This window comes from Gorilla gorilla, chromosome 17, assembly GCF_029281585.2.
Source record: "Gorilla gorilla gorilla isolate KB3781 chromosome 17, NHGRI_mGorGor1-v2.1_pri, whole genome shotgun sequence".
Taxonomy (NCBI): domain Eukaryota; kingdom Metazoa; phylum Chordata; class Mammalia; order Primates; family Hominidae; genus Gorilla; species Gorilla gorilla.
Genome location: NC_073241.2, coordinates 100,056,160 through 100,074,465, shown reverse-complemented (window position 1 = coordinate 100,074,465; position 18,306 = coordinate 100,056,160).

Here is an 18,306-nt window from a genome sequence, read left to right as displayed (position 1 = left end):
ATCCCCTTTATCATTTCTTATTGTGTCTATTTGATTCCTCTCTCTTTTCTTCTTTATTAGTCTTGCTAGTGGTCTATCAATTTTGTTGATGTTTTCAAAACACCAGCTCCTGGATTCATTTATTGTTTGAAGGGTATTTTGTCTCTATCTCCTTCATTTCTGCTCTGATCTTAGTTATTTCTTGCCCTCTGCTAGCTTTTGAATGTGTTTGCTCTTGCTTCTCCAGTTCTTTGAATTGTGATGTTAGGGTGTCAATTTTGGATCTTTCCTGTTTTCTCTTATGGGCATTTAGTGCTATAAATTTCCCTCTACACACTGCTTTAAATGTGTCCCAGAGATTCTGGTATGTTGTGTCTTTCTTCTCATTGGTTTCAAAGAACATCTTTATTTCTGCCTTCATTTCATTATCTACCCAGTAGTCATTCAGGAGCAGGTTGTTCAGTTTCTGTGTAGTTGAGCGGTTTTGAGTGAGTTTCTTAATCCTGAGTTCTAGTTTGATTGCACTGTGGTCTGAGAGACAGTTTGTTATAATTTCTGTTCTTTTAAATTTGCTGAGGAATGCTTTATTTCCAACTATGTGGTCAATTGTGGAATAAGTGTAATATGGTGCTGAGAAAAACGTATATTCTGTTGATTTAGGGTGGAGAGTTCTGTAGATGTCTATCAGGTCTGCTTAGGGCAGAGCTGAGTTCAATTCCTGGATATCCTTGTTAACTTTCTGTCTCGTTGATCTGTCTAATGTTGACAGTGGGATGTTAAAGTCTCCCATTATTATTGTGTGGTAGTCTAAGTCTCTTTGTAGGTCTCTAAGGACTTGCTTTATGAATCTGGGTGCTCCTGTATTGGGTGCATATATATTTAGGATAGTTAGCTCTTCCTGTTGAATTCATCCCTTTACCATTATGTAATGGTCTTCTTTGTCTCTTTTGATCTTTGTTGGTTTAAAGTCTGTTTTATCAGAGACTAGGATTGCAAACCCTGCCTTTTTTTGTTTTCCATTTGCCTACTAGATCTTCCTCCATCCCTTTATTTTGAGCCTATGTGTGTCTCTGCAAGTGAGATGGGTCTCCTGAATGCAGCACACTGATGGGTCTTGACTCTTTATCCAATTTGCCAGTCTGTGTCTTTTTATTGGAGCATTTAGCCCATTTACATTTAAGGTTAATATTGTTATGTGTGAATTTGATCCTGTCATTATGATGTTAGCTAGTTATTTTGCTCGTGAGTTGATGCAGTTTCTTCCTAGCATCGAGGGTCTTTACAATTTGGCATGTTTTTGCAGTGGCTGGTATCGGTTGTTCCTTTCCATGTGTAGTGCTTCCTTCAGGAGCTCTTGTAGGGCAGGCCTGGTGGTAACAAAAATCTCACAGCATTTGCTTGTCTGTAAAGGATTTTATTTCTCCTTGACTTATGAAGCTTAGTTTGGCTGGATATGAAACTCTGGGTTGAAAATTCTTTTTTTTAAGAATGTCGAATATTGGCCCCCACTCTCTTCAGGCTTGTAGAGTTTCTGCAGAGAGATCTGCTGTTAATCTGATGGGCTTCCCTTTCTGGGTAACCCGACCTTTCTCTCTGGCTGCCCTTAACATTTTTTCCTTCATTTCAACTTTGGTGAATCTGACAATTATGTGTCTTGGAGTTGCTCTTCTCAAGGAGTATCTTTGTGGCATTCTCTGTATTTTCTGAATTTGAATGTTGCCCTGCCTTGCTAGATTGGGGAAGTTCTCCTGGATAATATCCTGCAGAGTATTTTCTAACTTGGTTCCATTCTCCCCATCACTTTCAGGTACACCAATCAGACGTAGATTTGGTCTGTTCACATATTCCCATATTTCTTGGAGGCTTTGTTCATTTCTCTTTACTCTTTTTTCTCCAAATTTCTCTTCTAGCTTCATTTCATTCATTTGATCTTCAATCACTGATACCCTTTCTTCCAGTTGATCGAATCAGCTACCGAAGCTTGTGCATTTGTCACGTAGTTCTCATGCCATGGTTTTCAGCTCCATCAGGTAATTTAAGGACTTCTCTACACTGCTTATTCTAGTTAGCCATTCGTCTAATCTTTTTTCAAGGTTTTTAGCTTCTTTGTGATGGGTTCAAATTTCCTTCTTTAGCTCGGAGAAGTTTGATTGTCTGAAGCCTTCTTCTCTCAACTCATCAAAGTCATTCTCCATCCAGCTAGGTTCCATTCCTGGCGAGGAGCTGTGTTCCTTTGGAGAGGGAGAGGTGCTCTGATTTTTAGAATTTTCAGCTTGTCTGCTCTGTTTTTTCCCCCATCTATGTGGTTTTATCTGCCTTTGGTCTTTGATGATGGTGACGTACAGATGGCGTCTTGGTGTGGATGTCCTTTCTGTTTGTTAGTTTTCCTTCTAACAGTCAGTACCCTCAGCTGCAGGTCTGTTGGAGTTTGCTGGAGGTCCACTCCAGACCCTGTTTGCCTGGGTATCAGCAGTGGAGGCTGCCGAACAGTGAATATTGCTGAACAGCAAATGTTGCTACCTGATTGTTCCTCTAGAAGCTTCATCTCAGAGTGGTACCCGGCCATGTGAGGTGTCAATCTGCCCCTACTGGAGGGTGCCTCCCAGTTAGGCTACTTGGTGGTCAGGGACCCACTTGAGGGGGCAGTCTGTCTGTTCTCAGATCTCAAACTCCATGCTGGGAGAACCACTGTTCACTTCAAAGCTGTCAGACAGGGACATTTAAGTTTGCAGAGGTTTCTGCTGCCTTTTGTTTGGCTATGCCCTGCCCCCAGAGGTGGAGTCTACAGAGGCAGGCAGGCCTCCTTGAGCTACGGTGGGCTCCACCCAGCTCAAGCTTCCTGGCCACTCTGTTTACCTACTCAAGCCTCAGCAATGGTGGGTGCCCCTCCCTCAGCCTCGCTGCTGCCTTGCAGTTTGATCTCAGACTGCTGTGCTAGCAATGAGCGAGGCTCTGTGGGCATGGGACCCTCTGAGCTATGCGCGGGATATAATTTCCTGGTGTGCCATTTGCTAAGACCATTGGAAAAGTGCAGTATTAGGGTGGGAGTGACCTGATTTTCCAGGTGCTTTCCGTCACACCTTCCCTTGGCTAGGAAAGGGAATTCCTGGGTGAGGCGATGCCTCGCCCTGCTTTGGCTCACACTCGGTGGGCTGCACCCACTGTCCTGCACCCACTGTCCAACAAGCCCCAGTGAGATGAACCTGGTACCTCAGTTGGAAATGCAGAAATCACCTGTCTTCTGCATCACTCATGCTGGGAGCTGTAGACTGGAGCTGTTCCTATTTGGCCATCTTGGAACTGCACCCCATTTTTTTTTTTGATTCATCTTCTCACTAAGTAAGAGTCAGAGTGTTTTCCCTAAGCTTTTAACTAATTCCAACAACATGCTTCTAGAGTAAACTCCCAAGTATGGCAGGCCACTGCGAGTCTCTTTTTCTGGTTGTATGAATTACCTTATGGTTACCATGAAAGTATGTCAATTTTTCTCTAAGTCCTACAGCACTGAGACAGGCTATCATGGCTACTACTGAGGAACTTTCTCTTAAAGAATTTATACCATTGCAATAAAATACTAATGTTTCCAACAGTACAATATTTTCCAAGGGGCTGATAATTAGTTTAGGGTTTTCTTATAAACTGAAACTAAAAGCATACATTTCTGTCTGTCTGAAAAGAGGCTACAGCAATGTTTCTCTGCCTTTTTAACCCACTCTGTCTTCTGCAAACAATGCATACCAGTTTTTGTGATTAATTATGATTTGGGAATAAACTAAAAGCTTTGTAATGTGAGAATGTGAATTTTTACCTTCCACACATCCCCTACCATGCTGGCCACTTTTCCCCTGTCTTTCTTTGTGATCCATTCTCCCAGAAAATGAAATCACAGGTGTTATAACAGGAGCGAATATATCCTACTGTCAAAACTAGAGAGAAATCTGCAAGCTGCATTCATCTAAGGAATGTATTATCCACAGAATGTAAACCAACAATATAGGTCCCCAATATGATTAACATAATCACAAAATACTGACCCATGAGAATGTACTAAAGGACACTAGCAATAGGGTACAGCCATGATATTTTAAAGTAAGCACATTAAAGGATAATCTTCTAAGAAAACCCATTCTCTGTATCTTTGCAAGCCTTATTTCTTCCCTTCACCCAGTTCCTATTTAAATGTCACATCGTCAGAGTGCTTGACAAGAATATAGTATCAAACGTAGCACCTCTGCCCTGGCCACGTCATTCACTATGCCCCAGTTTTTCTTCCTAGCATGGATTATTACCCAACTTTATATTATGTATTTATTTGTTTTCTGATTATTTCTTCTACTAGAAAGTAAACTCCCTGAAGGCCTGCTCTGTTAAATTCATCTCTGTTTCCAAGTATTTGGAAAGTGGCATTCAATATGTGTCTGAAAAAGGAATAAATAAATGAATTCCAACTGAACCAACACCCACATGCGACTAGCACAATCACCAAATGGGGGGAAAAACGGACTAGGATGAAAAGTCTTAACCCAATATTTCCTCTAAAACCAACCAACAAACAAAAAAACAGATATTATCACTAGGATTAAGTCCTAAAACTTAGAGAAGCAAATAAAACTAAACTTTGAAACTTCTAAGACATATATAAATATGCTAATTTATATTTTCCTACAAGCATAGAAATCCATTGTTTCAAAACCACTAACATCATTTCATATAATTATTTCAGAAACTATGCTTAAGACATATGAATAAGCTGATTCCAACAATTTATCACTTGAAAATTTAGATTCTCTAGCTCAACATGTGCACCTGAGATGGTTCTGTCACATTGATTACTACAATGATTTTAGGCCTCCAGGAAGGAAAGCTGGGATTGAGAACTGCTTTGGTCAGGGAACAAGTTATAAGATTCCTAACTGATTCTCCATCCTCTGAGAGTAAACTTCATTCTCTAGAGCCAACTTTCTAAGGCTTTCTGGCTTAGAATTATGAGTTCTGGTGATTCTCGCCCTTGACTAATCAGAACTTCACCACCAGCAGGTATGTCCTCTGAATGTCCAGATTTCTCCTGAACCAGGGACAGAACAGCAGCTCTTACATGAATCTCTGGTGACCATACCATCATCCCCCACTATTTCATGGGACTGTTCTTATGTGAACACTTCCAGCCATTATTATTGGGTGGGAACACAATTGGAGCAAATAATGAAGAGAAGCTGTTACCCCTTTTATTTACTATCTTGCATGAAAAGGTAGAATGCCCCAAACTTTATATTTGTCTTTTACACTTCAGTGTTACATAAAATTTCAGTAGCATTGAGCAAATAAAATCATTAGTAACAATTATAAGTTATTTTGTAGTTTCTGATTTGATGCATCCCAAAATAGCTATCTTTTCATGGTGTTATTAAAATATTTTGAAGGTTGCTTCCTAGGCAGCCCTTATAAAGGACTTTCTTTCTTCTCAACTTATGTCTTCACCAAACACTCAATTTAAGTATCATAGTGTCCTTGCACTAGCTTGCGGTTATTCTCATTCTAATTTTTCTTCGTCAGTTGGTTAGGTTAACCTTTATTAAAAGTCTTATCTCATCTGGATTCCTCTTCCATCACTTGGGGAAGTGCTGTCTTCTTTAATATTTCCACTTTTAGCACCTGATTTTATTACTTGATGTTAAACACAAGCCCACATGCCAGCACCTGGTAAGCTGTCACTTTGATGACTGTCTCTCTCACCACACCTCAAAGCAAAGTGGTCTTGGCCACCCACTTCAGATGGTCTCAGGCCTCATTTATGGACCTGACATAGCACATGTAAATTCATGAAGAGCCCACATTTCCCCTCAGGTCCTACACGTGGGCATTAACAGAATGGGCACTTGAACCCTTAACTGCTAAAACTTAAGTAAGAGCAATCCCCAATTTCCCAGAGCAAATTCTTGAGGAAATTAGCTGCTGAGTAATTTTTTATGAAGGAGAAGAGGGTAATGAGAAGCAAGTAATGTAGATAATGAAATTGGAGGCAGTTTCACCTTGGGATAACCTGTTTCCATTGTTTAATTAAAAATATACATTTTACAGGCTCTGTATAAATGATATGGCTTCATCGGCACAATAGACTCTTTCACGAAACTGCTGTAATTATACTGCGGAATTACCTGGGATCCTTACAGTCAAAATGAATGAATCCCAATCTTTTCAATATCATATAGGCAAAGATGGCTTCTTGCTTTAAAATATCCCTCCACGTTCTTTGTTATCTTGGCAGTGAAAGCCAGATGTGCCTGCTGTATAAACAGACATCCTTGTTTTCAGTGTCTTGTCTTATAGTACAGAAAAGCATTGTTCATAAAATAAAATATAACTCCCATTCACACAAAGAAGGGAAACAAACAGTAAGCATGTAGCGAATGATTCCTGACAGACAAATAATTAACAGCCGACTGCCAACAAGGTACGATGATCTGGAGCAGTGTAATAATTATAAGTCATTCTGGTGAGAGGGCTCTTTTTATTTTTATTTTTTCTTTTTTGACCCCCGAGCAAGTACACAAAGGCATACGAGAGAAAAAAAAAAAAAAGCCTATTTAACACAATTATCCCCCACCTGCCCATCGTTGCACTTCCTGTTGTCACACCTTGTCGGTACTCAGAACAGCTTCATGTCAGCAGTGAAAGGTTTCTAAATAATACATTAAAACGGAGCTCATCATTTCCCTTCATCCTTATTTTTCTGTGTCACCGAGCTGGAATTCTATTCTCATGTTCATTTCAAATTTCCATCCTCATCCTGGGCTGCCAAGTTGGGCGGGGGTGGGAGGGCAAAATAAAGAGCCCTATGAAAGAGAGAGAATGTCATGTGGAAGTAATTGTTTGGGATCAACAGGCAAACAAAAAACGAAGTGCAAATTGCAGGTGGAAAGAAAGATGCTCATTACCCCGTGACACAAAAATGTATGTCTTTCCTGTCTATACATGGCTGTGGTCCATGGGGACTTTGAGATCATCAGCTGAGTTTGACATTGTGTTCTGTCATAGCTGTAAAGAAACGACTGCAATATGGAAACTATATAGGGAATAGCACCTGATAGATGGAAATAAAAACTCCTGTGAAATAACTCTTGTAGAACCAAGCCCCATAGATTATGGCCTTGAGTGTAATTTGCATTTCAAACCCTATATTAGTATTTTCCAAAAGTTATTTTTAACTATGTCATAAAGTATTTACTTGACCAGAAAAAATCATTTGAGTATTCTCAGAACAAAAGTCTTGATAAATCTTTGAAATCACACTGTTCTTTTCATGTATGGTATTCTCTCAAGAATAGTGACACAATCAGGAAATTGAGAGTCTAATAAAATGCTCCCAATAATAATTTGTATTCCTTTTACTATATTGAATATTTTCAAGTGATTGTGTTCCTATCAGGAAATCTGGAGCATAATCAAAATAATGATTAATTTTCCAAAAAGTTTTTACCTTAACATTATTTAATGCCAAATCTGCTTCTTGCTAAGATTAAAAATATATTTATCAACATAAATTCTCACATAAACATAGGAAAGAGAAAACAAGGGGGAAAAAAGCTTCTACTAGATGACAAGCCCAGGATTTTGTCATACCTAAATCAGAAGCACTGCCCTAGAAAATTCTTAGGGAAAAGGAAAAGACTTTTTCCAGCTCAAGTAGAAACGCATTTTAGTGCTTCTCTCCCGGTATCCCCTCAAGTGCTTAGTTTCTCTTATCCTTAGTGTCCCCAGAATAAAAACATACAGGTGCTGTGTGAACAAAACCACCCTCACTTCTGTTCTCCCACAGCCATACAAAGAGCTTTTATGTCTCTGCTTTTCATAACTAAGAATCCAAGCAGGCAATCCAAATGTAAGTAACAGACAAGTCTATTTGAATTTACTGTTTCAAGTTAAAATGATACTGGTAGATAATTACTATAATTACAAGATATTTTAATATTATTATTAGTATTGGACTATAAGCCCCATAGAGGAGACAGGTCCCTGCACATCTTATAAAGGAAATGTGTGTATTATTTCAGCAATTTAATAAAATAAAATATTACATTTTACATGACAGATTCTAAAGTCTTTAAGAACCTTAAGGGTAAACACATATATTAAAGTCTCTGAGGGCATCATGAAAATTTCTAGAACCCTGAGGAAAACATGTCATCAGCATTTGCTGGATTGATGTATGTTTGATATTTAGTCATCAGGTGGGTTAAAGCTCAGCTCAAAACATGGTTTCAAAACATGGTTCAAAACATGTTTCCTGCCAGACAAGGTGGCTCATGCCTGTAATTCCAGCATTTGGGAAGGTGAGGTGGGAGGATCTCTTGAGACCAGGAGTTTGAGACCAGCCTGGCAACACAGCAAGACTCCATCTCTACAAAAATTAAAAATTAGCTAGGTGTGGTGGCATGTGCCTGTAGTCTCAGCTACTCAGGAAGCTTAAGTTGGGGGATCATTTGAGCCCAAGAGGTCAAGATTGCAGTGAGTTATGAATATACCACCTCACTCCAGCCTGGGTGACAGAGTGAGACTCTGTTACTCAAACAAAACAAAACAAAACAAACAAAAAAAAACAAGGCTCCATCACTTACTCAGTGTGTGACCTGGGAAAACTACCTATATTAGTCCATTCTCACACTGCTGATAAAGATATACCTGAGACTGGGCAATTTACAAAAGAAAGAGGTTTCACAGTTCCACATGGCTGGGGAGGCCTCACAATCAGGGTAGAAGGCAAGGAGGAGTAAGTCATGTCTTACAGGGATGGCAGCAGGCAAAAAGAGAGCTTGTGCAGGGGAACTCCCATTTCTGAAACCATCAGATCTTGTGAGACCCACTCACCATCACAATAACAGTGCAGAAAAGACCCACCCCCATAATTCAATCACCCCCCACAGGGTCCCTCCCACAACAAGTGGAAATTCAAGATAAGATTTGGGTGGGGACACAGCCAAACCATATTACTACCCACCCCTTCCAGGCCTCGATTTTCACCATTATAAAATATATTAACAGACCAGTTGCATTTGTTTAGCTGGGGTGATAATCAAATGAGATCATCTGTAAAATGCACAGAGAGTGATGCCTAGTACACAGTAAGTGTTCAGTGAATATTTCCTCAAGAATAGTGACACTTTTTATTATTTTTATATTTATACTGGCTTTTATTCTAAATAGGATCTAATTTTTTAGATTTTATATACTGCATAAATTTACTTCAAGGTAATCTTGCTGTGACATTTTTCTTTAAAAATAAAAATTCCTTTGCCTTATCTTTTACAAGACAAATACTGAAACATCAGAAAGAAAATGTGACAGAAATTTTTAATAGGCTTCAAATTACATAAATAATTACATAATATTTGAAGTAGTACTAGCTTAGCATAACTTTTCCCCTACTGAGAACATACAAAATTTTCTATAAGACACTGCATCATATCCTAGAAACATAATAAATATGGCAAACATATCTTATGCTTTCAACATCTATTGAGTGGATTGAAGCACAGTTTAGTATCTTGCCCAAGGTAAGCTAGTTAGATCTAAAGCCAGCTCTACAACCCAAGCAACCTGACCCTCAATACTCACTGTTAGTCATTATTCTTACTGATTAAGTAGTATCTTGAGTATCACCATACTAAAAATGTGCTGTTGTAAGCTAACTATAAATACATCCACCTGTTGCAATTATCTGCAAAGAAAACTAGAGATCCTGCAGACATTTGATATGATGAAACCTCATTTGCAGGAAAGTAAATGCAAGTTTTCTGATAAGAATTGCATTAAAATTCCAAAAAGATTTCAATTGTCTAATCTCTTTAGAATACTTTTAACACAAAAATAAATTTGCACACATAATAACATAAACATATTGTTATAGCTTAAAATGAAGGAACAACCTTGGAAAAGAAAATACTTGTTGATTTCAAAGACAAACATCAAGCTCCAAAACTGCTACCATCATAAGGAATACCAATAGCTAGGTAATCAAATATTCCTATTCCAATTCTTTAAAATAAACAATGGAAATGCCAGAGCTTACAACAGCTGAGGTTGGAGAAAACTCTTTTTAGTAGTGGAAATGTAAAGTCAACATGTCAGTGGCTCCAACTGTGGAGGATTCTCACCCCAAAATTGGTTCTTTGTTAATCCAATGTAGACGTATCGACTCATTTCATTACCATATTAACATCAAAATGTTAAACTCAGCCAGAGAAGAAGATTAAAAATTGTAGATCTCCTAGAAATAGTAATTTAGGTCCCTCCACAAACACACGGCATTTCAGGTGAGCACAGAATTCCAGTGGTGTTGGAACAACTCTTCATGTGATATAAGTTATTATAAGGAGAGAATGGCAGAGAGTGGAAATAGGGGAATCTCCAGGATCCTGGATTTTGTTGCTTTTTCTTTTTCAATTGTCATTTTTACTTCAGTGTAAACTCTGGTTTTCAATTCAGCATTATGAAATAAAAAGTAAAATAAAATGCTAGAGTTTGATTTAGTGCTTACTCTAGGAGGCAGACAGGCATACATTGTATAGCGTGCTCCTTTAGATATTCAACCATCAACATCTGCATGCATTAGAAAAATCTTTTTGTATCAAAATACCATGAAAAAATTAAGGGCTGTTATTAATCTCCATTCTACAGTTGGTGTTTTAATGGATTCATTATTACTTTTGGTATGTTAAGGCCAACAGATCAGGAAACAACTGTCATTGAAAAGATAAATTATTCTACTTAGAGTTCACAAAAGATGGAGTAAATATCATGCCACCCGCATGTGGGGACACACAGAGAATCAGCAGGCTCAGTCACAAAACAGAGGGAGGGGAAGACAACCTTTACTGTGGTTTCTGTAGGAAGGAACAGGTGACGCAGGGTAAGCAAGCTGAGGATTGACTGGTTTGAATAATTTCAGGGGCCTCTGAGGCATAGAGGCTGTCCCTAGCTGTCTGGTACCGGGCCTGGGGTGATTAGGACAGGTAGATGGTGGCCCAGAGTCTGACAGCCCAATCGGAGAGGGGGTTGGGAAGTAGACTTAATCAGCTACCTAAGGAGAGGGACTGACTGGCCTCTAGCCAGGGCCTCAAAACCGAGTCAAGAAAGCATTTTAAAAACTGTATCACATGGTTTAATGAATTCAGAAACAAGCCTTCTAGTTCACTGTAGTCCATGAGAACCCCAGAAGTTCTTTTTTTAAATGGAGAAAAAAAAGAGATTTTTAGCAACAAGCCCAGAGATTTCCTCTCTTAACTCACATCAAACTTAGGAAAGTAACCTCTCCCCAAAAGCATTTATTCTAAGTTATGAAGGTCATTGATTTTATTTTGCCTTTTGCTCAAGATTTAACTTGACACATATGATAAGCATTTATATTTAATCAAAACTTGTGCAATGAATATTTTTATAAGAAAATTTAGTCACCCTTTCATAGAATGAAGCTTTAAAATAGTTACTATACTTGTATTTCCTTCCGAGGTCAAATGCTGTGCAGAATGCCTTACATGCATTGAATCTAATCTATTATTATCTCCATTTTGCAGATGAGAAGACTAATAATGCTCAGACATGTCAGATAACCACTCACTGTCCCTCAGTCATGGTGATTCAGAAGGGTATTCAAAACTGGGTATATGTGGCTTCAACATACTCTTCTAACTATGCCAAACTGCCTCTCACTTCCACATAACTACCTCAGTATGCTTACTTGAATAAACAGCTACCTGAGTGTGTCTACACCGAAAAGTATTTTTTTCTGCTCTCACAATTGCAGCAATATTCTCCCTTAGGATTTTTAAACAATCAGTATTATACAGATCACTCAGCTTAATCCTAAAGAAATTATATAGATACTGTTTTCTCTCTCCATAATAATGACTCGGTTTAGTCCAACCCGTGTTTTCAAGTCTATGTCTAGAAGATCCATGTCAGGGGGCTCAAGACATGATCCAGGCCCACAAGGAGACTACCCTGAATCAGTGGACAGCTAACTAATAGACCATTTGATCTCCCTTGCTCCCTAGGAGGCTGAGACCTGAAGTTAAACACCTGGCCCTTGGTGTCTGTGTAGCTAACGGGCAGTAGGCCTCTCTTGGTGCAGATTCATGTTCTTCCCACTAATGTGTTATGCTTTCAGAAAGATCAAATTTTCCCCAATAGTAGCAGTGCCAAATTATTTCCAGATTCAAATTTCAACTGAGTAAAACTGTAGAGTAAGAAATGTTATTTTAGAGTCAGATCTCTTTCTGGCATCTGAGTATTCAAATAAGATGTCCTCCAGTGTTGAAAGGACCAAAAACAGAAGCCTGCCCCACCCCATTTCTCCAAGTCATCCAAGGTCATGGCCAGTCCACTTCCCAGAGAACCGAGCTGCTCCATCATCACACATCAGCATGGAGTAGAGCCAATGGAACAGCTGCATTCCTAATAGCTCAACCCACCTTTTGCCTTGAAGGTACCAAGAAATCAACCATAGCAAGTGTGAGCAGGATGGGGTGGTAGAGCAGACAATGAGGAGAAAGAGGGCAAAATGGAATCCTACATTATGTTTTACGTAATCCTCAAAAGAGATGTGTAACATGGGATTGGTATGTGCTATCGTTTAAATGTATCCCCCAAAAAAACATGTTTGAAAAACGTAATCCCCAGTGCAACAGTGTTGGGAGGTGGGGCCTGGTGAGAGGTGATTAGGCAGTGAAGGCTCCACTCTTATTAATGAATTAGTCTTATTATCATGGAAGCGGATTAATGATCACAGAAGTGGGGTCACTATAGAAGGGTGAGTTTGGTTCACTTTCTCTGTCTTGCCCTCTCTTTGCCCTTCCACCTTCTACCATGAGTTGAAGCAGCAAGAAGGCCTTTGCCAGACACTGACCCCTCAATCTTGGGCTTCCCAGCCTCCATAACTGTGAGTCAATAAATTTCTGTTCCTTGGCCAGGCACGGTGGCTCACGTCTGTAATGCCAGCACTTTGAGAGGCTAAGGCGGGCAAATCAAGAGGTCAGAAGATTGAGACCATCCTGGCCAACATGGTGAAACCCCATCTCTACTGAAAATACAAAAATTAGCCAGGTGTGGTGGCGCACACCTGTAGTCCCACCTACTCAGGAGGCTGAGGCAGGAGAATCGCTTGAACCCAGGAGGCAGAGGCTGCAGTGAGCTGAGATCACACCACTGCACTCCAGCCTGGGTGACAGAGTGAGACTCTGTCTCAAAAATAAATAAAAGTAAATAAATAAATAGGTAAATAAATGTCTGTTCCTTATAAATCACCAGTCTAATATTCTATTATAGCAGCCAAAAATGAACTAAGACAGTGTGAATGGTTATATGACAGAGGAATGCTAGGATCCACATGCCATTTACATGTTTATATTTGTAAATATAAATACACATAAATATTAACTCGAATTTCTTTTCCTCATAAATTTATCCATGCCTAGAGATGCATATTAAACTATCCATGCAGTTATTCTATCCCTATGTTTAGAGTCAATGATTAAAAATATTTAATTCATATGGATTATTATTTGATAAGATAACTGACAATTGCAATGAATGTGAAGAAAGACTAATGAGAAAATATAAACTGAGAACAAATAAATTGGGAAGGCATCTCAGTTATTAACAGAAATTGTTCTCTGCAAGTATCACATTTTACAGATTGGGGCCAACTGTCTAGTTGCTAAATACCTTACTTAGTGGGTAATTAAAAATCTAACTGTGTCTATTTGTCATAAAACATCTGGTCAGTCTGGTAAAAAGAAGAAATTAGTCAGACCTTTTCCAAGTATAATATAGACACAGAAACCAAGGGTACTATTTATAGGAAACTATAAATTTTAACAGCAGTTAGTCTTTTATGAAAAGATGAAAGATGCAGTGTTGCAGGCATGAGTGAGACACAGTCTGACATTTATTTAGTAATATTATTAGACACTATGAAATCACAACATTGAAAAGTAGAGTTTTACTTAAGGAAAAGAAAAGCACTTGTTTTCTTCTTTTTTTTTCTTTTTTTGGACCAACATGGGTGTATTTTCTAATTTAAATCCTCATCTCTAATGAAAACATGTATTGTTATGCTACTGTTTGACATCTTGACTGGTTTAGGCACAAACCAGAAACTGCTCAGCACCCTTCACAACCAGTGTCTACCCAAGGGCTTATCTATGTCCATAAAAGGCTCCTTTCCCCCACCACCCCCATCCATGGCACTCTCACAGGGTATTTCAGCACTCTTCCTTAGAAAACAGCTTTCTCTGTAATTTGTACCTCCCCTAACCCCAGGCTCCAGCCCTTAGCATTTCACCAGTTCCTTTGACCCATGGTATAGGCCCAGGTGCCCTGGCCAACTCAAGGACAGAAGAAGGAGCTTCTCTTTGTTCTTCACGTGGAAATCTCAAATCAGAAAAACCCTCATCTTCAACCTGACCCTGGAAACCCAGTTTCACCCCAATATCCTCCCGTTGCTCTTTCAGGATTAGCTTTCAACAGGAAATTGTAAGACAGGATTGTTCACTGGGGAGAAAAATTAAGATTTAAACTTCTACAGATAAATTATTCAGATGAAAGTTATTCCTACTTGGATTTTACAGTGAACTGGAATTTTTTTTATCATCCAGAGAAGTTTCCTTTGTGGAAAAAGGAGCCTGGAATAGTACTACCAAGGCTCTCCTTGAATTCCACTAGACTCCATATAAAGCCATTCATTTATTTCCTCACACATTCATTCAACAATCACTTATTAAGCTCCTGATATGGCCTAGGCTTTATGCTAAGCATTGAGGAGCCAATGATAACCAAATAATTGCCACCTCTGCTGCTGTGGAGGTGACATTCTACTTATGCATCTAATAGTCTAAAACAAGGATTATGGATGGAAATTTCTTGGAAGGTTTCAAAGAAGGAAGCAACAATTTTGAGCATAAAAAGATTATTATTATTGTAGCTAGATTAGACTGTCAGTGGGACCTGGGAGGGTTTGAGAGTAGAATCAGAGAGGCCAAATAGGAAGTAGTTTCATTAAATAATGGTGACTTAAAAGAGTGTGGGGGTAGTGAGCAGTGGTGGAATTCAGAATTTATTATAAGGTGTACTACCAGTATTTGCTGACAAACTGAATGCAAAGTTGGAGAAAACAAGAAAAGTCAAAGATAAAGGATGACAGACAGAAGATGAAATATTCAAGAACATCTTTTTTATATTCATCAAATCAGAAGAAAGCCAGAATGCTTGCCCAAGAACTCAAGAGAAGGAATCTGAAGCATAGCTATCCAATTGCTGCCAGTAACTTGTGGAGAAAGGTTGAGAGCACTGTTTCTGAGAAGGCCTGTCAGAAAATTTAATAAGGTTCTATGGTGGTGAATACATGTAGTCAAAATTTGTAGCTACCTATCAATGCTAAAGCTTTTTATTTTAAACTTCTGAGCTTACAGTTTAAATATGTTTTTAAAAAATTATAATCCTGACTTCCCAGAAAAACACAACATGTTGACTATACAGCAAAACACACTGGCTTTGGATCCATGGTAGCCTTCCACTGATAATGGTAAATAAACTTCAGATCTAATCCTGGATCTTCGTCCATTTAAAAGGTCTACTCTTTTTATTTCATCTAGTTCCTGGTAAATTTTACCATAGATATTGAAAAGACTAACTTATGACTAAAAATATATAGTAAAATATATTAAAAGATAAACATATATTAAACAACCCTCTCCAAACCCCAATCCCAATGAAAGCAGCCTTCAGAACAATCTGTCTACCTTTCTACCTACTTACCTCTCAAGGGGTGTCAAGGGAAGACACATATATGAGATGTATGGTTCTTGGTTTAAGATGTCAGAGCAGTGCTCAATAAAACTAAATGCATGCTGACAGTAGGTGTGCCTGGGCTTCTCCTCTCAAATGGTGTTTACTGCCATCCTTTACCACCCAGCTGCTGCAGTGGGTCCCACTTTCTCAATATCCTGCTTTTGCTGAAGCCTGCCCTAGCTTTATTTAAGTACAGAACTAGTTAAACAGCATTTGGGCAGATATGGGCCTTGACCTCCTTTACAGGCACTACATGGGAACTAGATCCTCTGCAGCCACATAAACCTGGTTTCTCGGATGTGTTCAAAAAGAAAGAACCTGGAGCTCTGTTGAACACTGTTCATATGTGACAGAATGACCTGAAACTGGTCGAGTCTGAATCATTGCACTACTCAGACAATGCTAAATGCATTTAATTAAAAGGAGTAAAATGATTTTTAGCAATGTTTTAACAACAGAAAATTTACCATGGAGGGTCTTTTTATAGAACTGTAAAACATCTGAATGTTCAATCAATCGTTTAGTTTCTTACGAATAATTTTTTTTAAATGCCACCAAGAACCAGGCCTCCTGAGCACTGGCCAGTAGCTTCTTTCTGGAAATACACAAAACATGCACATATCTCTATGCCAAAAACTGGTGTAAAAATTTCCACAACATAAAAGAGCTGCTTTGTGTATGTTTTCTGACCCCCAGAGAAATGCTAATAAATTCGCATTCAAAGGACATTATGTGTTCATTCTACTTCTATAAAGTCTCCTTCGGTGCAGTTTGCCCCAGGGGCAAATGTGCCAAACTACGAAAAAATATTTAAAATATCATCATTCTCATCTGCTACTTCACTTTAACTTTTATTGAAACATTCAGACGTTGTTAAAGGACAAGAAAGTTGTTTGGGGATGTTTCTGTTGTTGGGAACAACACCTAGGTAAATGAGTGCTATTAGTAAAGGTAAAAAATCTTCCCAGGAACTTCATTCTCTAGACTTGCATGGCAATAAACTGCTATTTTAATGATTGCATACATTAAAAGTGCCGAGGCTTGATAGATAAATGATAAAATAGAATGGATTAGTTTCAGAAACTGGTTAGGATTTAGCAGAGCAGGGCACTAGCCTTGCCGCCAATAGGCTTTCTAACCTCATCCACATGACATTTTCAGAGGTGTTGTATCATTTGCTGGATAGAATATAGTATCACTCAGCCAGGCGCGGTGGCTCATGCCTGTAATTCCAGCACTTTGGGAGCCCAAGGCAGGCAGTTCACTTGAGGTCAGGAGTTCGAGACCAGCCTGGCCAACATGGTGAAACCGCACCTCTACAAAAATACAAAAATTAGCTGGGCATCATGGCAGGCACCTGTAATCCCAGCTACTGAGGAGGCTGAGGGAGGAGAATCGCTTGAACCTGAGAGGCAGAGGTTGCAGTGAGCCGAGATCGTGCCACTGCACTCCAGCCTGGGTGACAGAGCGAGACCCTGCCTCAAAAAAAAAAAAAAAAAAATATATATATATATATAATAGATAGATAGATAGATAGATATAGATATAGATATAGATAGTATCACTAACACACAAAGAACTTCCCAAACTTTCCATGGTCTCAAATGGAAGGGTGTTAAACAAGAAAGAGAAAAGACTGACCACTCTGCTTCAAAGACAGCTACAGGCCCTCATGTAGGAAAATCCATGTGGGGAACACTGACTGTCTTCACTACCTCCAAGGGCAAAAATAGCAGCAAAGCCCAGAAACACCACAAGGACTGAAGTTTGGATCATGATTAACAATATACACAAATCCTCACATAAAATCTAAATTTGTTATATTATACAGTACGTGTTAATGACCACTGAAAAATCATCAAATTAGTAAAAAAAAAAAAAACTTTTCCTATCATATTATTCTTAATGTAATAGATCATTTATGATGCTTATAAACTTTGGTGTTGGCATTCAATACATTAAAGTGGGGATTATTTAAAACATCACAGAAAAACGTACTCTATATTTAATCTTTTACCCCAAAGCTAATTGTGTTTTTATAATACCTCTTGCTATTCTGATAGCTCCAAATTATGATAGTTATGTAAATATAATGTAAGAGAAAATATATAAGAAAAAAACTAATAGAATATAAGAGAAAAGAGGGTTGGGAGGGATATTTTTCAAATGAATTTATCATTTCTGAAGTGCTTACTTTCGCTTGCTAAGGCTTCAAACAAAGCTATTTCTGAAAATGACCAAGCTCCAGCTATGCCAACAGTTTCCAGCCTTAGTCAAATGCTGTGTTTGGTAACAGCAGCTATGCTTAACAACTGAAGCTCTAGACTTGGCCCTCCCTGTCCCCTGCTGCATGGTGCATTTCCCCTGGTAGTGGTTTTTGCTATCATTTTTGTTCAATGATCTCATTCATGAGTCCTCAAAATGGAAATGTCTGAAACTCAACGACTTTTCTCTCGAAATATCCCGTGACCCCATCCACAAATG